The sequence below is a fragment of the Bos indicus genome, chromosome 27, assembly GCF_029378745.1.
Source record: "Bos indicus isolate NIAB-ARS_2022 breed Sahiwal x Tharparkar chromosome 27, NIAB-ARS_B.indTharparkar_mat_pri_1.0, whole genome shotgun sequence".
NCBI classification, from domain to species: domain Eukaryota; kingdom Metazoa; phylum Chordata; class Mammalia; order Artiodactyla; family Bovidae; genus Bos; species Bos indicus.
The window spans coordinates 6,459,618-6,483,068 of NC_091786.1; the positions used below are offsets into that span (position 1 = coordinate 6,459,618).

At 46.3% G+C, this 23,451-nt stretch overlaps 1 long non-coding RNA gene across 2 annotated transcripts; it reads right to left on the reverse strand.

Annotated features, from left to right (window-relative positions):
- Nucleotides 1-4,860: 4,860 nt before the first annotated feature.
- Nucleotides 4,861-10,196, reverse strand: LOC139180177 (uncharacterized). Of its 2 annotated transcripts, none has more exons than XR_011564480.1 (3): nt 8,766-10,196; nt 6,020-6,094; nt 4,861-5,099 (listed from the first exon to the last, which is right to left on the reverse strand). It is a non-coding gene; the product is annotated as an uncharacterized lncRNA (long non-coding RNA). The 2 variants fall into 2 exon arrangements; XR_011564481.1 differs by lacking the exon at nt 8,766-10,196 and adding an exon at nt 7,910-8,757.
- Between the last annotated feature and the right edge of the window lie 13,255 nt (nt 10,197-23,451).

The following is a 23,451-nucleotide window of genomic DNA, read 5'->3' on the forward strand; positions in this document are numbered from 1 at the left end:
GTGACCCAGGAGCTCTGACCTCTGGACTGCCCATCGCTGGGACCCACAGATGCCCTAGCGCTGTGCCGAGAATCTCACATGAGGAGTTCGGCGGCTCTGTCTTCATTCTTACCCAGGACATCCCCTTAGAGCCCAGTGGAGGAAGGGAATCTACACCCCCTTCTCTCTGATTGAAAGTTAGCCCACTGAGGAAACTGACTTGGAGTCACTCATCTGAGTGAGGCCACAGAATCGATGACTGTACCCAGTGTGCCCACAGCAGAGATCGGCTTGTTGACCAGAAGCAGACAGAGGTCGGGTTCTGGGGGTGGGCATCGGGGGAGCTACTGCATCCAGCCAGCCCGTGCTCACTTAGCTCATTATCTGTCAGGTTTTGTGAGCTAACACCCTGGGAAGCACAAGGAGCCCTGGGCAGTGAGACTTAGGAAAGGAATGATTGGTCAGATGAGTGTATTTACATTAGGTGGCTCAGGTGGTCCAGAATCTGCCTGCAATGTGGGAGATCTGGGATAGATCCCTGCATCACGAAGATCCCATGGAGGAGGGCATAGCTACCCACTCCATTATTCTTGCCTGGAGAACCCCATGGACAGAGGAGCCTGACCAGACCATGGGGTCACAAAGACTTGGACACGACTGATCGACCACATGGTGTGATGTGATTATGGGAGGAAGTGAGTGAGGGGAGACAGAGGACGAAGGGTGCTGGGCACCAAGCTCAACATGGCGGCAAAAGACAAGACTCCCTGCAGGAGGCGAGGCGCCGGCTCTCAGGGACCCTCCAGCCCCTCTCAGCCACACCAGCCACTCTCCTCCCACACATCCAAGTGATCTTACTGCCCTCTGAGCTGCCTCGTGACAGTCAGCACTTCTGTGATGCGAGGAGCAATCACACAGGGGCTAAGACCCCCGCCTCTTCTTCTTTTCTCATCCCTGCCACCACTTGCTCAATATATAGGGCAGAATATACATCTGTGTTTTTTCCCAAAATGCCGTGGTTCTACCTATATGAATTATCTCCTAAAGAATACCTCTAAGCTTCCTCTTTTTTCATGCTCTGCAGCCAGGAACAAAATGCCTCTGGAATGAGGAAAATGGTAAACTTTAGATACTGCTATCAGTCAGACATACGTCAGTGGGTGGAAGGTTTAAAAAAGGAGACTATGTATTTTATGACTATGTCATCATATTAGACTTTAAAGAAAGCAGATAATGGTTTGTTTTCATTCTTTCCCATTGAATCAGGGTTTCTTCTCTATGCCTCCAGGCCAGATGGCCTTTGGAAAACCCAGCGGGGAAACTTCCCTTTCCTTCTCTTCCCAGATTTGCATCCCTGAGCTGCTTTGGGGACACCAGGGTATCTCTCTGAAAGTGGAGCAGGTTGGAGAAATGAAATTGAACTCAGACATGACAGGGAAATGCCAGAGACCATTTACCTGGTATCACTTGAGAGAAGAAGACAACAAAGATGAGGAGGCAAGACAGCTTCAAGGCTGGTTCAGAAGAGACTCCTTGCAAGTTCCTGGAAAGGAGAAAACAAACAGCACTTCAGTGGGTTGAATAAAAAGCGACCCAAAGCTTCTTTTATAGGTCCAATCAGGGCGACTGCATGTGGAAGACAGTGTTGAGTTCTGATCTGAGTACTAACTAAAATATTTGCTGGACTTCGAAAAGCCCATGACATAAACAGGAGCAATGATTAACAATGTTCCTGGCAAAGCTGGAGGGGTTTCTTTTGTTAGCTCTTAATGGGTGCAGAACCTGAAGAGAACAACAATGATGATGACAGTAAAAATAAGAATGAATAGATGGGAAAAAAAGAAAAGAATGAATAGATGGGATGTCCCTGGCAGTCCAGTGGTTAAGATTTGGCCTTCCAGTGCAGGTGATGTGGGTTCCAACCTTGACTGGGGAACCAAGATCCCACATGCCTTGTGGTCAGAAAGACAAAACATAAGGCAGAAGTAATAGGGTAACAAATTCAATAAAGATTTGAAAACGGTCCACATCAAAAAAATAAAAATCTAAAAGAATGATTAAAACTGATGGAGCACTTACTCTATGGGAACCTGTGAATAGTGTAGATGATGTTTTTTCCATTTGCTTTCATGGAGTTAGGACCATCCACTACTTCAACTCAGGCACAAGTACAGTCAAGATACAATCTTTCATTTTTCTGATAGTCACTCTTGCACTTAACCAAATGGGACTTCGAGAAGGAAAACTATCACAGGGTTTAGGATTCACTTCTCTTCAGATGCTGAGAGGTGTCTGCGATCTATTGTAGCATGTCACTTGGCTCAGTTTGTACAGAAGACGGTCCCCCTGCATCTGACAATGGGCTTTATCTGTGCTCTAGGAATGACCCTGCTGATTCAGGGCCCTGTCCAGGCCATGGTGATGTCTAATGACTGATAAAGCCTCATGATCTTGACTCTTATGCTATAAAACACAGCATAGTTCCAGGGTAAGTGAAAGTCGAACGGCTTTGCTCCTTAGCCAAAGCCTGAATCAAAACAAGTTTGGGACAGGGGCTTAGTGTCCCTGATGAAGGACAGAAGGAATGAAAACAGCTCACCAACCTGAGATGGCATCTTGAGACCAAAAAATGAGGAGGCCGCTGGGTATAATCAATCAGTCCGTTTTTCACCAAGGTTGGGGGAGCACCTTACTTACTCACAGAGCAAGACTCCAAGGCTCCCTCTGAGGAGCCCCTGGGACTATTTTGTTGCTAACCTGGTGTATGTAGGTGGGGGCTTGGAAATAGGAATCTTTTTGCCTAAGATTTGTGTAAGGGTAACTAGTCACATGGGAATACATCAGGAAAGGTTATCCTCATTGTTTGGGGACTAACAGAGCATAGAGGCTGCCTGGTTCTAATGGTTATTAAACAATATCTATTAACTACAAGACCCTGATGACAGAGATGAGATTCACTGCACAGGCCAGTTCCGGGCAGGGTCAGCAGAAGGATGGTGGGAGCTGCACAAGCCCAAGATGGCATCAGTGATGCTAACAGACATCCAGGCACCCTCCTCCTGGTTTTCCTTAACCTGCTGTTTCTCTCCTCTGTCTCTGGGCTTTGGCTGAGCCATCCCTAACTTAGAGTCTCAGAGGTTGAGTGTTGGATTTCATTTCCTTTCTCACCCAGAAAATCTTGGGCTTCTCATAAGAAATGATCCCCCTTATGCTGAATGAAGCATTTTTCTCTAACAAATGTCTTCAGAGTGACTGACTCAAGAATTCTTGTATTTTCCATCTCATCTCAAGATGATGGCTGATTACTAATCCTACATTTAGGCAATTAATCAGAACCCACCAAGTGAAGCATATTGAAGGTGATTATGATGGCCTTCCTACAACCAGAAGTAAACTAGTCTTACATTATACCAATACTAATATCATCCCTAATGGTATCCATGGGGAAAAAATAAGACTAGAGATATTCAATGTGGTGTTCGAGTTTGTATGTGGTGAAATTAAACTTGATATCAGGAATCTGACACTAGATACTGAATTATTTATTACTGCAGGATGTTTTACTGGTCTCCTTCCTCAAGGATTAAGTATTAGAATCAAGTGAAAATTATTATATTTTTAAAAGAATGATAAATTGGCTCACGACTTTCCATACACTAGTAATAATCTAGAAATTAGGATTTAAAAATATTTTTATATTGACCAAGTTGATTTTAAAATACCCTGTAAAGGAAAAACTTTCAAGAATAAGCAGGATAATTTTTATAAAGAAGAACACAGTGACTTTCATTACCAGTTATAATTTATGATGGTGCTGAGATTTGAAATATGTGACTTCGGCTGAGGAATTAAAAAAAATGAAACCTGAGGCAAGACAAAGAAGCCCGAAAGAGTACACTGATTGTTCATCTGCTAACCTGTTCTGAATTTTCTTTAATTATTCATGATTGAAAGTCAAGTGAAAGTGTTAGTTGCTCAGTTGTGTCTCACTCTTCCTGACCCCATGAACTGTAGCCCACCAAGCTCCTCTGTCCATGGGATTTCCTAGGCAGGAATACTAGAGTGGATTGCTGTCTCCTCCTCCAGGGGTTCTGTCTAACCCAGACATCTGCATAGCAGGCTGATTCTTTACCATCTGAGCCACCAGGGAAGCCCACTCATCACTGATTGGGACCCAGCTATAGAACTGGTCCTTGTCACATCTCCGCAATGCCAGTTACACTCTTTCTTTCCCATGAGATTGTTCAGGTTTTGGAAGAATGTTCATGTCTCTTCTCCTTCCTCTTTGTCCCCCGCTTCCTGGGCACCTTGCATCCTGTCTCCGTCCTCCTACTCTAAACCTGCTCTGTAAACTGCAGAGAGCTGTGATCCTGTCAAGGCCTGCTCCCTCCCCAGAGAGAGGAGAGTGACACCTGTATGGAGAGGCGGCCTACTCAGTAAGCTACAGACGGGGCCACGCCTTGAACAAGACAAGTGAACAAGGAAGACACCGCATGATCGCACCTCTCTCAGGACTCCAGCCTCAGGCCAAAGTGGCTTAAGGGTCACATTTGCTCTGTGAATGAAAACACTGTTGCAACATTTGTGTTCAGTTGCTCAGTCCTGCCGAACTCTTTGCAACCCCATGGACTGTAGCCTGTCAGGTTCCTCTGTCCATGGAATTTTCAGGCAAGAATTTTTTTTTTTTTTTTTTTTTTGGCCACTGCTTCCGCCGCTGCTGCTGCACTGCTCACACCAGGCTCCGCGGGAAGGCACAGCCGCGCACGCCGGGACCTCCGGGACCCCAGCCTCAGACCTCCAGGCAAGAATTTAAAGCATAATAACTGTCTCCCTCCCACTACCTACCCTGCCATGGAAAACAACATCAGTCCTAATGATAAAACATTCGATTGTGTAGATTTGAGAAGTGTATGCTTTTATTTGCCCAAGAGGAGATTTGCTCAGTGTCTCTCGCCGGGTTCCTCAACTGGGCTGCCTCCATCAGCTCGGCTTTATTTTGCAGCAAACGGTGAATGCCCGGCAGGGTCCTCTGAAGGGCTCACAGCTCGGCGTCCCTTGCTTCAGGCAGATTCCACCCCGAAGACGGCAGGGTCTTTCAAAATTGAGCGCCCTAGTGCTGTCTGGGAATGGAAAAGACATTTATATGAAGCCTCGTGGAAGTCCCATATGGAAATCTGGGGGGTCTCACCATCTGACTGGGATCCCCTTCTTTCCCAGCTAAACTCCAATAAAAAATGTCCCCCTCGTATCCCTCACTCTCTGTTCTGATGTAAGATGTCAGTGTTGCTGATGAACCTGGTTCAAGAAGATCCCACATGTGGGAGCAACTACGCCCCTGAGACACCACCATGAGCCTGTGCCCCGGAGCCTGGGCTCCACAGTGAGAAGCCCCTGCAATGAGAAACATGTGCCTGCAACTGGAGAGTAGCCTAGGTCTGCAAAACTAGAGAAAAGCCCACACAGCAATGAAGACCCAGCACAGCCAAAAGAAAGAAAGAAAGAAAGAAAAAAAAAAATATATATATATATACACCCTTCGTGCCACAGGAACACCTGGGTGTTAACCGCAGGGTCTGTAACCACTGCCCTGTGTGCCTCACCAGTCACCCCACCTCCTCATCATGCAAAACCCACCCAGCTCTCACAGGCTTGTCAGATGGAAGCCTTGTCCTGCAGAACTCAAGGTCACACCGTGACATGTGGCAAGAGGTCTCCGGTCCAGGCCTGAATAAAGGAAGTTTGTCTCATACTGGGTTATACTAGCCAAGTGATTCAACTGATTTAGTTCACAAATCATCCAGCTCATTCCAGGGAAAGGAGAGGAGGGTGAAAGTTACCACCAATAAGACATTTAGGGTGTCTTTGGACCAATAACATGCTTTGGAAAGAATTCTCTAATCACTCAATGCCTAATTTGGGTGTGGAAGTGACCTACTGGTAGCTCTGTCATGCTTTACTTTCTGATGATGGTTAACTTAGGGAAGGAAAAACCAAGTAATGATAAGAAAGGGCATCATGGCTGGTATTTACCAGGCAGTACCTGGAAGAGGATCAAGAGAGCGGTGAGGAAGACATGGAGGAGCCTCATTGTCCTGGAATCGAGGTCCCAGAAGGCCTGGTGGGAAGGATCAAGGACACAGTCAGAAGTCCGAGGAGCTCAGGGCCTCCAGGACCAGAGCAGACACGACCTCCTACCCCAGGGCCCTGCGCCTGCATCAGCAGGAGGAGTGTGATTGCTCCGTCCTTTCTTGCTCTCTGAGCCCCAGCTGTCACTCGCCTTGGGTTTGCTTAGACCTGGGGTTTCAGATCTGGGGTTGAGGCCCTCCTGTGCCCACATCTATGGAGGTGGCGTCCCCGTGAGGCAGAGGCTGGAGCATCCAAAGCCAGGGGTAGGGCGGGAGTCTGGCTGTTACAAAAGGAGGGTAAAGCCAGCCCCTTGTGGGTGAGGAGGTTCATTAGAAAAGATTTAGGGCCCAGTTGATTGGATCTTCAGGGCTACTTGAAAGGAAGATGCAGAATCGTGGTGGGTTATAATCTTCCTAGAGAATCCACATAAAGGAAGAAAGAGTTTGTACTGGTTAAAAATTAGTAGAGAAATATACCAAATTATTTCTAGGATTTTAATTTTAATGTTTCCTTTCATTTAAATCTATCACAGTTTTTCTGAGTATAAAAAATAATACACATCAGGAAGTTTCAACTAAAAACACCCAAAATTTCAGGTCATAAGTAAATGCAAAAATGAAAGATTTTTTAAAAACCCATAGGCCCACTCTGCAGTTATAACTACTACCTACAATTCAGAATATTTCAGCTCTTTTCCTTTGCAAATGAAATTGTGTAAATATTTATTTTTAATTTAAAACATAGAATCTTACTTCACACTCAATGCCAATGTGTTTTTACCACTTAAATATTATCTTGTAAAAATTTTACATCTGTTCAAATGAATTTGCCTCATAAATCTATGACTATATATATATATCTTGAGAAATTTATTTAACACTTACTTTTGTATAAATTCCTACAAGTGGAATCTCTCTCTATATATATATATATATATATATATATATGCATTTTTCAAGTTTTAATGGGTTTTTCCCAATTGCCTATGCTAGAAACTGTTGTACCACTTTATCCTTTTACTGACAATGTTAAAAAGTATATTTGACAGCCAATATTCTCATTAATAGTGGTTTTAAGAATTTTTTCAATTTTTCCAAATTGAATGAGGGAATAATATTTTCTTTTTTGTTTTAATATATTTTAAAAAATTGTTTCTGAGGTTGAACATTTTGAAAATGTTTTTGGTTATTTTTATCTCCTACACTTTACCCATTTTTCTATTCATCTTTCCTTACTGACTTCTCAGAATCCCATGTATATTTAAGGTCACTAATCCTATATTATATGTATTGCAAAAATTGTTTCTGGCTTGCTTTTAGCTGTGTGCTTGCTCATCTAATAGATGAAATTTATACCTACCCTTAGAGATTACATTTGGTTTTCTTCAAAGATATTTATTAGTATGTTTATCTACTTCGGTCTGTATTCCTGGTTAGTTTCATCCTTAATTCTTTCAGCCCTGGAATGGAGGCTCTTCTGAAAACCTATGACAGACAAGTTCCCAGCAGTGACCTGAGAACTGTTGCTTGCACCATCCAGCACTATGAATTTCCTGAGCCCACAGACATGCCCTCACTCCCACATGTCTCATATGGAAGGCTGATGTCTGAGTTCCCATCTCTGTCCTCTTAGGAAACCTAGTCTTGCATGGAAGAGAAACAAGCTCATACATGATTGGAAGAATTGAAAATGATCAGGGCCTCCCGGGTGATCCAAGTACAGCAGGCCATCCAGGGGAGGATGGGGGGACACATTTTGTACACCCATCAGAGCACCTAAACCACACAGCCTGCTTGGCACCTACCTAGTTCTGGTCAGAGACAGTTCTCTTCCTTCTGCTCTTCTGTTTGTCTCTGCTGGAGGCAGCACTAAGTGATCTGAGCTATTAATAACACAGCTCCTCAAGTTCAAGATAATCAAATCTCCCTCTTTAGTCTCTTTCAGAGGGCATGGCTACACTCACTGGTTCTCCATTACCAAATAACATTTAAATTATTCCATCAAGTTAAACACAATGTGATTGCTTCATTGAAATTACAGGTTTTACTAAAGAAAAAAAAATGATATGTGGGTGATTGAGTCTAAGAACTAGATTTCCCTTTAGATGTTTTTGCCTCCTCTTAGTACAACATTTTGTACTAAGAAACTTACCTTCAGTAAGTTTCTTTCTGGGTCCTTCAGAGTGTTTTTGTAAATTGACTCCTAGATATTTCATGGTTTTTCTTTCTGAGCCACATTCTTCTTTCATTACATTTTATAACTGCTACTGTCTGCATTTAAAAAAGCTGTAGATCTGGGATAATAATGCATTACTAGCCCACAAGTTGAACTCTTATTGATTTTGATTTTCTGTGGTTACTTCTCAGTGGTTTTGCAGTTCTAACATTATAGGTCTGTAAGAATTATCATTAACCTCCTGGGTTCTGAAGTGTAGGATTCTTCCTTTCTGCTCTCAATGAAAGACATTGACTCACAATGCCTGAAACTGTCAGAGATCCTCAAAGCCAACGTCCTTACTTCACAGAAGAAGAAATTGTGGCCAAACAAGGTCCAAATCATGTCTAGGGGTTATCCTCTGGTAAATGTCTTTTATGCTGCAAACTCTTCTCAGTTATGACAATGCAAACATTAACTTGTTTCTATCCATTTCCCCTGTTTACCTGTTTCTTTATCCCTTCTTTCTCCTGTCAAAGATCAACTTCCTCAATCTCCAAAAATGAAACAAGGTTTTTCAAAAACAGTTTTTAAAGACAGTTGCTGTGTTTTAAATAGATGCTTCCACCTTTTTTTCTTTATGTGTAATTTCTTCTGTAAAAACCTTTGATTTTTCTTCCAGGGCTTGATGAAGAATTTCAACTCATGCATGAAGCACAAGTTGTAGTTTCAGCCAAGATGTCCTTGGGTGGTCAGAAATGACTGTGTCCAGTGAAGAAATGGAGGGAATCTTAATGACAACACCAACACCCAGTGCTTCTGCGACCCTGGGATTAAGTCTACCACTCTTGCAGGGTCAAAATGGAGATGACTGAGTTCATGTCAAGATTTCTGTTTGAAAAGTTAGAGCGAGATAAAAATTCACCTTGGGTCTAGTAATGTGGGCTAATTCTGATTATGGACCCTGAGTGAAATCTCTGGAGGATGTATGGGCTGTGAGAAAATTGTCCAAAGCAAGGATGGTTGCTACTTCAAAGGAAAGAAAATAGAAATGGAGGGAAGAAGGGAGGGAGACAGAGCAGTCACAGAATATCATAAAGTTCTTCTTCAGTTTTGGGGCCATAAAAGGCCCCAGTCTGCTCCCCACGTGCTCCTCCAGCAGAGCAGGCCAGGGAGCATGTGGCCCTGGGTAAGCACGTCTTTTCTCTGTCGGGTCCTGGCAGCTCTGTTCCCACCCGGCTCTGCTCTGAGGAGCTTACTGACTCCACTCTGACAGGACAGGCCTCACTCTGAGCCCACGTTCTCTCACTCGAGAAACAGAATGATGACCTTGAGTCATGAACGAGTTGGGAGTCCTGTTACTTGTCGACCTTGTTTCACCTACAAGACTCCGAGGTCTTGAAAACCCAAGACTGAGTCTCCTCAGCATTGAGCCCTTAGGTGTGAACCAGACGGAGAGTAACTCGAGCCTGAAAACAGGAAGCACCTTTGACAGAACCATAGGAACATGGGATTCTTCTCCTTCTTCGTCTGTGCCCAGACTTCTCCCATCTGAGCCCAGGGTCCCACGCCTTCCACGCTGGACCCCGAGGGGGCTCACTCATCGCTCCTGTCTCAGGGGCTCAGGACCCCCGACCCCGGCCTGCACGCCTCTACACACACTCCAGTCTCAGGGTCGTGCTTCCAGTGAGAACAAGAAGGGGCCCTTCAAGCCCCTGACGCTCTGCCTCCGGTTGGTCTGGGGGAGGCACCATCCTACGTGCGCACGGGTGGCTTTGGGTCTTGGGCCGAGGTCAGCAGCCAAGAGCCTCGGTTGCGCCCGGAAGTGTATTGGGTGTGGGCCGCACCGTGCAGGATTCCGGCAGAGCGCCCCGGACCCTCTCCGCGCGGAGCGCTCTGTGACCCTCCCCGGGACCCTCCCTGCAGCCACCGGAGGGCGACCTCGAGCGGCAGTTCCCTCCGCAGGGAGCAGGACCACATGGAGGTCAGGAGGACTGAGCCCCGGGTGGACGCACAGCCGGCCCCGCCAGCGCACGTGTCCTGTCCTGCAGCCCCCTCGCTCCCTCAGAAGCAGCCTCAGACACCTCTGGGATGTCATGTGGAAAGATGACGCTGGACTTAGGCTTCGGACCCGCGCTCCAGTCCGGCTCTGCCTCAGAATACAGGTCACGGCCCTTCGCGGCGCCTCCAGGCCCTCATCAGGGAGATGCCAGAGCTGGGTGAGCTGACCCGCAGGGCCCCCCGGTTCTGAGGCGCGTGGCTCCAGGCGCTTCCGAGAGGCACGCGTGCCCGACGCAGAGCGGGGAACCGGGGGAGGATGGCCGCTGGCCTAGTTTTTGGGCTCCCGCCTGGGGTCCCCCGAGCCGAGACACTGTCCACCTGGGTCCTCGGCTTCGCTCCCTCACCTCCTCTACCTCCTGTGGGCAGCGGGGCCTGAGGAACCTCTCCTTCGTCCTCCAGGGCCTGATCCTGGAGGCACCCTGACGGCCCGCCGTGTTCCCATCACTGGGTGCTAGTGAACCAGAGAAATCACTGAGTGGGCACCTGAGGACGCGCGGCGCCTCCTGGCAGGGACCCAAGGGCAAGCGCCTGGCGTCCGGGGCCTCTGTGCCTGGGCCTGGCTCATCGGCAGAGACTGCAGGGGACGCGAGGCTGCAAAATGTAGGGGGCTCGTCACCGCCCATCCCTCTCAGCAAGCTCAGGGAGCCAGTCACCCGGACACCCGAGAGCTGAGCTGCTGGACCAGTGGAGGGTGTAGGAGGGTCTGAGCACTGCTGCAGTGCCAGGAACACTGAGGACACGAGGAGATAGAAGGTGGAGAACAGTTCTCTGTGACACGGTGGCACGGCCTTAGGGCTAAGATGGTCAGATCCCCCTGCAGAAGGGAGGAAATCAAGAGGAAATAGGGCAGCATGCCAGCAAGAAAAAGAGAGAAAACAGGTCTGAGGAGACAACGCAGTAAATCATACCTAGACGTGCGCTTGAACCATCACATCAGCGGGGAAGTAGTGGGCAGGGGCAGGGAAGCAAGGACTGAGCTGAGAAGAAGTGAAGAGTCTTGGGGTTTTCAGTACCTTGGTCTGTGGAGGGTGCTTCATCAGGTGCATTTGAAATAGGGAGACAAAAAAATGGTTTAGGTTGAAAATGACAAAAATACTTTGGCAATAAAAAGTGCCCATAAAAGGAAATAGCACAACATTGCTTAATTTCACCTTTTTAATCTTCTTTTATTTTCTGATTTCTCTTCTGATTATTATTCAGAACTCTAGACATTTCCTCCATGAAAGAGTGTCATTACTGAGTCTTAGGATTAACTGAGAAAACACCAATTTTAGAGTCAGGAAACCAGGGCTGTGGCTCCAGAGATGCCCCTGGCCTCTGGACCCTGGGAAATAAGTAGCCTCTCTTTTCTGGACCTTAGTTTTCTCATCTGGAAAATGCAATGATCACTTAGGTCCCTCCAACTCTGAGATGCTACAGTATCGGATCCCATGGCTCGCACCTGCTGACACTAGGCTCCGATGAATGGTTTCTTAGCAAAAAGATACTTCCTGCACTAAGTAAAAGCCAAATCATCTGCCTCTGGAGAAAATATGTTTGTCCCTCGTGCTTAATAAAAGGAAGTCAGTTACTCAGAATGTAGGCTTATCTTCCTGCTTCATGTTACACGAGTATAGTAATCTAACATCCTTGAAGTTTCTGGGCAAAGCACCCAAGTGAGAGAAATTACACCAAGATAGGAAACAGTCAGATGGGTCCCTTTGGGCATCACCTGGTTCTCAGTTTCTAGCACTCTCCTGGCCCCCTTTCCAGGCACAGGGCAGCTTGGCTCAGCACCATTCTTCCTGAGACCCATTTCCTCTGCTCCCACGATTTCCAGTTCCTAGGCAGAATCGGGTACAAAATGAACAAAATGTGCTCCCAGAATGCAGGGTCTTTCAGCTGGATCAAACAGATCCACACTGTAACAGTTCATCACTATTCACTGCAGTGAGGAGGAGGGGTCTTAAAGGAAGGAACAGCTGTTCCTGCTCCTATGGTGTGGGGGTGGGATTAGGGGTAGGGGTTGAGAAAACATTGCTGTGAGGTCAGTTTTTGATTTATGGTCTAAGGGATGAGTCAGTATTTATGAGGAAGACAGACACACAGTGGTGAAGCCAGTCCTGGAAAAAGGAAGATCATAGGCAAAGATAGAAAGGTGTAGATTTCAATGTGAATTTGGGGAGTCATGTGTCCTTTGGCTAAAGAAAAAGGAAACACTGTAGGATATGTAGACTCAGGTTTGGATATTTGAATTTGTCTTGTAAGCAAAGAGAAGAAACTGAAGGACTTTAAATGAGAAAATAACACTGTCAAGTTTGTAATCTGGAAATAACTCGGTAGCTATACTGGATTCAGGAAGTGAAGGTAAACGACTGTTATAAACCCATAATATATAAAACAGCTAGCTAGTGGGAAGCTGCTGTATAACACAGGAAGCTCAGCTTCAGGAAGGAGAAGAGATGTGCTGACTTGACCATCACATAAGGGAACCACATTGGTAGGAAGCAGTCTGCTTAGGAGGCAGCAGTTGTGAATCTGGTTATGAGAATGTGAATGGTCCATTTGTGTTATTCTCATTGGTTACCCATTGAAAATAGTAACAATCATTCATCATAGGAAGAAATCCCTGTAGCCTGGAACCCAATTCTGTCTACCCCCCTACAAAACCTCTTTAAAATAGATTGTACAGGGACAGCCCTGGTGGTCCAGTGGTTAAGACTCTGAGCTTCCAATGCTGGGGCATGGGTTCGATCCCTGGTCAGGGAACTAGATCCCACGTGCCACAACTAAGAGTTCACGTATCACAACTAAAGATTCTGCATGCAACAGCTAAGAGCTGGCACAAATTAAAAAAGAAACAGACAAAAAAAATAGAATCAGTGTAAAGCAAGCAGTGAAATACAATAAATTAAAAAAATAGCACAGGAATATTTCACCTGGACAAAGATGAGTCATCATCAAACAGAAACCACTCAGAATCTCTCCAAAGATGCTGAAAGAAAAAGGAGGTGGTGGGGACCGGGGACTGGGGGCAGGGAGAAGAGACAGGAAAGTGTGCAGGGAGCTTGGAGAGAATCACACGCCACATGTGGGCACAGACGTAGACACACTTGGGGGCCACAACTGGGGAAATTCACTTCTGGTTGCTTTGATTTTCTTTGAAAACCTGGCATGACGTCTCGCAGCTGAGAGTGGGCGTGGTGAGCTGACAGGAGCTTTGGAGGAGAAGGTGCCAAGTGAAGCAGTCGTGGGGAGTGAAGGCAAGCAGAGGGGAAGGGAAGGAGGCATCCAAGCAGGGCCAGTGGGGAGACAGGACCCACTGTGCATGAGGCGTCCTGAAAACAGGCTGAATCTGGGGCGTGGGAAGGGGCTTAGCAGCATCAGGTCAAGATTCTAGGTTATTCATCTACAAAGGGTTGAGCCAGAAAGACAGGAGGTGGAAGTCGAGAGCAGTTGCTTAAAACTGAGATTACAGACGGTTTGCAGGTCCTGGCTGAGAGGGTTTTGTTTCTGTGTTTTCCCTTCTTGACACCAACTGTGTGCCCTGGGCTCACTTTGCCACCCCGGTGGTGCCTCCAGCTCCCTGCTGCAGAGGCCACATGCATAATCTAAGCCCAGTAAACGACTAAGCCCTCCTCGGTTCTCAGTGTTGGCTCCATAGTCACTGAGGAAACAGACTTTATGGAGTACCTGTCAGGAGCCAAACACAGACAAGTTCGTGGTCCCTTCCCCCTCCCAGAGTTCACTGTTGTTGTTCTTGTTATTGTTCAGTTGCTTTCCCAGTCATGTCTAACTGTGTGTCCCCACGGATTGCAGCACTCCAGGTTCCTCTGTCCTTCACTATCTCCCGGAGTTTGCTCAAATTCATGTCCATGAGACTGTGATGCCATCCAACCATCTCATCCTCTGCCACCTCCTTTTCATGCCCTCAATCTTTCCAAGCATCAAGGTCTTTTCCAATGAGTTGGCTCTTTGCATCAGGTGGCCAAAGCATCAGAGCTCCAGTGTTAGGCTTCCAATGAATATTCTGGGTTGATTTCCCTTAGGATTGACTGGTTTGATCTCCTTGTAGTCCAAGGGACTAATGCACACATTCAGTGAAGATAAGGGTAAATGTTATTTAAAGGTCAACTACAATGAAAAACCATGTAAGTTGAGAACTACTGGCATTAAACTATGGGAACTCATCAGAACTACTGGAATACAAAGCTGGAGGTCCATGCACTGCTAAGGATATGTCCTGACCCCACTACCCAGATTCCACAGAGTTCTGTAGGCGGGATGAGCAGGAGAGGGTCGGAGAGGAGGAGGGGAGGGGGTCAAGGTCACTTGGGGCTGGATGGGGCCATCTCATAGTTTGACAGGGATGTGGGTTCCAGCTGGACAATCAGGATCTATGCTCCTCACTCTACGCAAGCTCTGCTTCAATTGAAAATTGTCAAAGACAAAATGCAGGGTTTGTAATCAAAAGAGCCCTTTAGGTCTCATTTTAAATGGGTAAATGGGCCGGACAGGAGGGACGGAGGACCACTCCCATGTGTCCCCTCACCTCTAAGGGAACACAAATGCTGTCCATCTCAAAGATTCTAATGGCTGGAAACCCACACTGTAATGAAAAGGGGAGACAAGACAGAGAAGAGCGAACCTGAGAACCTCCCTGTGCTGCTTCATTTCACGTATGGACACGGCTGGGCCTTGCTGCCCAGATATTTGGCCAAACGTCATTCTTGGTGTTCCTGTGAGGATGTTTGGAAATGAGACGTACATTTAAATCAGTGGACTTTGGTAAAGCAGGTTATTATTAACCCTGCGTGTTATGGGTGGGCCTCATCCAATCAGTTGAAGCTCTGAACAAAGACTTACTTCCCCCCAAAGGGAAGCAATTCTGCCAGCAGCCAGCCTTCAGAATTGAACTCCAGCATCAGCTCCTCCCTGAGTCCTGCTGGTCTACCGCACTGGCACTGGATCTGTTTGTTTGTTTGGGGACTTGCCAGAACGTTTGTTTGTTTTGGGACTTACTTTCGTAATGGTGTGAGATGATTCCTTAAAGAAATGGGTTATTTCTGTGGAGAACCCTGACTGACTCATGACCAAATGTGGACAAGTGAAGAGGAAAAAGATGGGAGGCACCACCCAGAAAGCCCCACAGGGATGGGCTGTGGGTGTCTACACTCTGAAATAACTTTTCCTGGGTTGCAGAACCTTTTGAGAACACCCTGCCCCCGCCCGCCCCCCCCTCCAACACAGACACAAGACAGTCTTGGAAAGTTTCAAAGTTTCTTCACCAAAACTTGGCCACAGACTTGCAGCTGAGGTTGTGTTAGCATGATGTGGACAGCGTGTTTTTGCAACCCTGCAATAACTGACACAGAGACACAGATGGTGGGCAAAATGAACAGAAGATAAGAAACACAGAGCAAGAAGGGTGGCCCCAAATGCCAGAGCCGGGAAGCCAGGAGTGGGGGTTGGGGGTGGGCAGAGGACCCGGGAGTCTGGGGAGGCTCAGGAGGCAGCCACTCCCGGGGAGCGCAGGGCTCAGGGAAGAGCTTCTGTAGAGACCCTGGGTGATGATGGCGGGTCTCTGGGAAGCCCCACTGACCAGTGGCCACGTGGTTTCCATTGCTTCCTTCCGTCCCATGGTCCATCAGAAGAGGCCTCCACTCCCGAGCCCCTCTGAGCAGAGTGGACAGAGCTCCCATTTCTAAGGTCTTACCTCCTGCCTGAAGCTGCTGGGTAAAATAAATGAGGTGGTACAGGCAGCTCACTGGAACCACCGTCTACACAAGCTTGGAGCTGGGTTACCTCTCCTTTAGCAGTATCCCCTCCACAAGATGAGACAGGCTGAGGATATAGAAAGAGGGTGAGAAAGAGGAGGGGAGGGAAAGGGAGGGAAGCAAAAGGAGCCAGAGTGACAGAAACCTGCTCATAGAACCTGCATCACTGCCCCTGAAACATGCAGAAAAATAACAGGAAAGCTTGAAGGGACTGGGATCTTCAGCAGGAACTAAAGCAAGGTGCATCATTCAGAAACATGCAGCTCCAGGAGAGAACAGGAATGTTGCCGAGGTGAGGGGAGTTGTTTACCTGATTATCTCAGGAAGAAAGGGAACACCTTCAAAGACAAGAGCTTGGGCCGCAGAATTCAGCATTTAAAAAAATAAATGGACTGTGATGGGACTCTATACTGCCCTCCTACAGTACACAACTGAGGAACCAGGCAAAACCTGTGAAACTACTGATTCAGACTCTTGCATAAGCAGTACAGGACCCTAATGAGGAGAGAAGAAAACAAGTGAGGTGAGGGACTTTCCTGGTGGTCTGGTGGCTGGGATTCTGTGCTCTCAACGCAGGGAGCCTGGGTGCACCACTGGTCAGGGAACTAGATCCCACATGCCACAACTGAGATCCTGCCTGCCATGATTAAGGTCCAAGGCAGCCAAATTAATGAATTCAGCTGATTAAATGTTATGTGGTTAACCATTTAAAAAAAAAAAGAAAAGAAAACAAGTGAAGTGAGACTTATGACATCTCCAGTCTCTACAGATTTCCAGGCCTAAAGCTCAGGCAAGAAGAACCCAAACAGACCAACAATTCTTCTGAGTCCAAGAGAGTGGGGTCAAAGTTCAGAGAGTGCAGGTATCTTCACTTCTGGACAGAAAACCAGCAATGAGCGTCAGGATCAGGGGTGTGTGCCTGTGTGCTAAGTCGCTGCAGTCGTGTCCGACTCTGCTACTCTGTGGACTGTGGAGGTACTGACTCTTTGTGACCCCACTGACTGTAGCCTGCCTGTGTAGCCTGCCTAAAAACCTCTGTGCTTCTCGTTCAATTCTAAAACTGCTCTGAAAAACTGAAAAATGAAGTCTATGATACTAGATGGGATTTTGGCTCAGCTTGATGTGATAAAGTCTGATGCTAAAATTCTAGACCCTATCTTGAGAGAGATGGTCATTTCAGTAAAAAAAAAAAAAAAAAAAAAGAATCAGATATAAATTAACTATAAAAAACCCACTTGAGACATCAAATATAAAGGCAAGTGGATTTAAAATGAAAGGATGGAAACAGATATGCTGTGGTCATTGTTTAGACCCTCAGTCGTGTCCAACACTCTTGAGACCCCCATGGAATCATCCAGTCAAGATTACTGCAGTGTGTTGCCATGCCCTCCTCTGGGGAATCTCCCCCGACCCAGGGATCAAAACCATGTCTCTGCATCTGCTGCATCTCAAGCAGATTCTTTACTGTTGAGCTGACAGATATGCTATGGAAACATTAATTTAAAGAACACGTGGTAGGCTGTATTGGTTAATTGACAGGCTTCCTGGTGGCTCAGATGGTAAAGAATCTACCTCCAGTGCGGGAGACCTGGTTTGATTCCTGGTTTGGGAAGATGCGCTGGAGGAGGGCATGGCAACCCACTCCAGTATTCTTGCCTGGAGAATCCCCATGGACAGAGGAGCCTGGCAGGCTACAGTCTATGGGGTCACAAAGGGTCAGACATGCCTGAGTGACTAAGCACAGCACAATCAAGTAACTTTTAGGACAAGGACCAGATATGGAGAGGGGTATTTATCCTAATGATAAAATGTTTAATTCGTCAAGAATACATATGAATACTGAATTGGAATGTACTTAGCAAAGGAATTTTAAAATTCTTAAAGAAAACTTACAGGAATCATCGGAGAGACAGACAAATTAGCAGTTACAGTTGGAATTTCCCTGACCATCCAGTGGTTAAGATTCCAAGTTTCCAATGCAGGGGGCACAGGTTCCATCCCTGGTTGAGCAAGTAAGACCTCTTATACCCTACACAAAATTCAATGCAAGATAGATTAAAGGTTTACAAAAATCACAAAACTCCTGAAACCACAAAACTCTTAAAAGAAAGCATAGGAGCAAAGTTATTTGGCATGGGTCTTCACGAGGATGATTTTGAGCTTGACACCAAAAGCATAAGCCACAAAAACAAAGCTAAATTGTAGGATCCATCGAACTGAAAAGCTTCTGCACAGCAAAGGAAACAATGAACAAACTGAAAAGAGGATGCTCTTTTAATGGTCCAGTGATCTCTGAGGCTGGAGGAGATGGCAGCAGTGTTGCGCGAAAGAGAGTGGGGTGAGAGAGGATGGTCGCATCCCAGGTCACGTCCGACTCCCTGGGATGGCCGCCGAATGTGGGGACTTGGCTTCACACAGGCAGGGCTCAAGAGCGAGTCATGGTGAAGGAAGGTCAATCCAGGGAGGAAACACAGCTACACGGAGAGTGTGGGCCATCTTGGAAAGCAAGCCCAGCACCAGGGTATGGGGCTGTCGGTGTTTATAGGGGTGGGTCATTTCATAGGCTAATGAGTGAGAGGAGTATTCCAGCTATTTTGCAGAAAGGGTTGGGATTTCCAGGAACTGGGTCAGCACCTCCTTTTTGACCTTTATGGTCAGCCTTGGAATTGTCATAGCGCCTCTGGGTGTGTCACCTAGCTGCCGTGTTACAAAGGGATTTAAAAACATATATTTACTTCAGGTCTTAGTTGCGGTATGCAGGATATTCATCTCAGCACACTGGCTTAGTCTCCTCATGGCATGTGGAGAAGGAAATGGCAACCCACTGCAGTATTCTTGCCTGGATAATTCCATAGACAGAGGAGCCTGGTGGCCAAAGGTCCATGGGGTCGCAAAGAGTCGGACACAACTGAGCGACTTCACTTTCTTTCTCTCATGTGGAATTCTAGTGCCCAGGCCAGAGACTGAATCCACATCCTCTGCACTGCAAGGCAGATTCTTAACCAGTGGACCACCAGGGAAGTCCCCATCATTCTTTTAAAGGTTGTGCCCCGCCCAATTCCGATCTCATTAGCACCAGATAGCTGGCATTTGACAGCGCTATTCAAGCTTTCTCGTTATAGGAGAATGTCCTGGAAAAGCTCTCAGGACACTGTGGTGACTGCAGGAGGCAGGCAGGAACATTGAAAGAGAGGTCGATTTTGCTCCAAGTTACATCACTGCCACTTAGTAGACTGCGACCTTGGACACATCTTTTTGTTGGATTTGCAGCCAATTTTAATCGACTGTTGAAGTCAGTTTTGCCTGTGGCCTCAGACATGGCTTTCTAGTCCTCAGGACCATCTTGTATAAACCTTGGGGCATACCTACCTGGTGGGTTTGTTTAGGGGAATTCAAAGAGATAATTTGAATAAAAGTGCCCAGCTACTGAGCAAGGCTCATTGCAAAATATAATTGTGGGACAAGTTCAAAGAAGAAACTAGTAAAAGTGTCAGTGGGAGAGCACAGCATTAGACCCAGCCCTGGTCCCCTTCTCAGGGTAGGTCCCCACATGACTGTCAGAAGCCATGGCACCTGCCCTGTCCATAGGACAAGGGAACTGGGGACAATGGCCTCTGCCCATTAACACCCAGGGCTCTGTGCTGAGAACACCTGTTTGTGGAGTCATAGATGTAAAGGGATTTGGTCTTCAAAACCTTATCTGTAGAACTGGGACTCCCCTTCTTACCTGAGGAACTGAGACGCTTTGCTGGAAAGAGCCTGCCTCAATTTCCTACTCACAGATTAAGGGTTTGGGGACACAGCATTTATCTTCCCTTTAAAGAATGAAACCATGAGTTACCTCTCAGCCCAGGCATGAAGCAACCACGATCCACATGGCCTTCTTTCGCTTTGAACCTGGTAAAACTAATAGTTCATGCAGATTGACCTAAATATAACACTTTCCTCTATTCTATATGAATTCATCTCTGGTTTCTGGTGAGCCACCCCATGCTTTCTTGGGTGTGTGACTTCCTTGCTGAGGCAACAGGACCCTTCCCTGATGGACAGAGATGGCCCTGGGTGCTATCTCCAGGATTAACATAGCTGCAAAGGACTCATCTTTAGAGCTTGCCAAGGAAAAATAAGCCACTGAACTTGTGCAATTCTTGACAAGGGCCGTTTTCCAACTGGTGAGGAACCATGGCAAGAAACTCCCTTGAAACTCACCATGGCACCCTGACCCGTTTTGGAAATGCCCTTCTATGAAAAGTCATGCCTGGTCTTGCACATAAAACTGCATCCTAAAACATAACAATTTTTGTTTTGTTTATTTATTTAGGCTGTACTAGGTTGTAGAAAATTCTGAAAGAGATGGGAATACCAGACCACATGACCTGCTTCTTGAGAAACCTATATGTAGATCAGGAAGCCAACAGTTAGAACTGGACATGGACCAACAGACTGGTTCCAAATAGGAAAAGGAGTAAGTTAAGGTGGTATATTGTCACCCTGCTCATTTAACTTATGCAGAGTACATCATGAGAAACGCTGGACTGGAAGAAGCACAAGCTGGAATCAAGATTGCCAGGAGAAATATCAATAACCTCAGATATGCAGATGACACCACTCTTACTTATGGCAGAAAGTGAAGAGGAACTAAAAAGCCTCTTGATGAAGGTGAAAGAGGAGAGTGAAAAAATTGGCTTAAGCTCAACATTCAGAAAATGAAGATCATGGACCTGGTTCCATCACTTCGTGGGAAATAGATGGGGAAACAGTGGAAACAGTGTTGCACTTTATTTTTTTTTTGGCTCCCAAATCACTGCAGATGGTGACTGCAGCCATGAAATTAAAAGACGCTTACACCTTGGAAGGAAGGTTATGACCAACCTAGATAGCATATAATAAGCAGAGACATTACTTTGCCAACAAAGATCCGTCTAGTCAAGGCTATGGTTTTTCCTGTGGTCATGTATGGATGTGAGGGTTGGACTATGAAGAAAACTGAGTGCCGAAGAATTGATGCTTTTGAACTGTGGTGTTGGAGAAGCCTCTTGAGGGTCCCTTGGATTGCAAGGAGATCCAACCAGTCCATTCTAAAGGAGATCAGTCCTGGGTGTTTTTTGGAAGGAATGATGCTAAAGCTGAAACTCCAGTACTTTGGCCACCTCATGTGAAGTGTTGACTCATTGGAAAAGACCCTGATGCTGGGAAGGATTGGGGGCAGGAGGAGAAGGGGACGACAGAGGATGAGATGCCTGGATGGATTCATGGACTCGTTGGACGTGAGTTTGAGTGAACTCCAGGAGTTGGTGATGGACAGGGAGGCCTGGCATGCTGCAGTTCATGGGGTCGCAAAGAGTCAGACACCACTGAGTGACTGAACTGAACTGAACTGAAGTCGTAGTTGTGGCATGTGGGATCTACTTACCTGATGTGCTATGCTTGGGAGTACAGAGTCTTACCCACTCTTACCACTCTTACCCACTCTTCAAGGAAGTCTCGTAAAACAGCATTTTTAAAAATTATTTTTTAAAAACTTTGGAGTATAGCTGATTAATAATATTGTGATAGTTTCAGGTGGACAGCAAAGAGACTCAGCCATGCATATACATGTATCCATTCTTCCCCAATTTTCCTTCCCATCCAAGCTGTCACATAACATTAAGCAGAATTCACTGAAAAACATCATTTTCAATGAAGAGACACAGTAGACAACGATTCAGTCTCACTTCTTTCTCCAGTGTAGTACTATAGAGTGTTTATAAATTGACCCTGTAGTAAAGATTTTGCCTGCAAGGTCCATAAACAAACAAATATGTGTATATATATATATATATATATATATATATATATCTATATATATATATATATATCTCGTATGTATAGATAATTATATATATATATGTAGATGATATCTACCTCTCAAATATTATTTAGAGCTAAAGCAGAAGGAACTATGATCAAGACAACTTATTTTCCATCAGAAAAATCCTATCCCTGGGTGCCAGCCAGGGACTGTCTGCTCGAGGCAGTCTCCATGGCTTTGCCGAGCCTCAGATGCGAGACTGAGCCACAGCGGGGGACCTGAACAGGACTGAAGCTCCGGGGGCTCCTTCAGGATGGAGTCCTCCTGGGTTCCCACATTTCTAAAGGGCTTGGAGTTCTACTCAGAGCTGTATGGCAAGTTCCATCCTGAGATTTAGAGTTTCTGAAAAGCCAGGTCAGTGTCTCTCCAACACTGAGATGGACAGATGTTACTAAGTGAGGGATGTTACTTAGTGATGGAGGTCCCCCTCAAACCAGTAAAGGGGTCTCCACTGCTGGGCCTGCTTCGTGATACTAGGCTGGGGAGATGAATTCAGTGGTAGCATCATCCTCCCACTCTGTCTCTGATGAAGGGAAACAGAGCACCCATCTGCCCATCACATGTCCCACTGAGATTTCATGAGACAGGTGTGTGATTGTGTTTCAGAGAATTAATAAAAGTTTTTTTTCCCCCTCTTTCTTTCTTTTTTCCCATTTGTGTCTTTGTCCACTTGAACTGTTCCTAACCTACAGTCTGTATTGATAACCAAGTTTTTTCTTTGCAGAAGACTAACCTATTATGCGAACTACACCTGACACTTATGGCCCTCCATTTCTGCAGGAGCCACATTCTGCATCTATTATCCTTTAACTTATTCTAGCCACATCCTTATACTTAACTTTTTCGCATCATAAACCTCCCCTTGTAGTTTGGTACCTCGCTTTGCTCTATTTTAACCTCATGTTGATGCTTAACTTTATGGTGCACTCTCTTTGGAAGCCACCCCTAGTGGATTGCTTTCCCCCTTTTGTATTACAGGAAGAAAGTCAGCAGGAAATCCACAGGACAATGGACCCAAGCACCAGGACCAACTGCCAGACCCAAATACCTAGCTACCTGACACTGGCCTATTGACTGTTTCCCAACAGTGCAAAAGAGAGAATTCAGGACCCCTACACCTTTTGTCCCATATCTCCAAGCCCTGACTGTGAGCCCCAACTGTATGATCCCCTGTATTCCCGATGTAGGGGAGACAGGCTCCTTGAGGCAGGAACCTATCGAGTTCTCTCTTCTGCCGGCTTAATGATTAAAGCCATCTTTATGTGTCCTCCAAACTCTTTCTCCCCAATTTTTATTCAGCTCTGGTGGGCAAAGAAAACCAAGATTTTGGCAGCGACTGTTGATGCCATCCCATAACAAGCTAGGTGGTGTGGGGAGCAGGTCAGGACCACTGGGTCTCTTCCCTCAGTGCCCCAGGGGCCAGAAAGAGCATGGCTGTCCCTGCGGATGCTGGGAGTCAGCAAGTCTTGCCCAGGGAGTGAAACTGCCTCTGAACGAGTTAGTCCCTATTTGGGCCTGAAACAG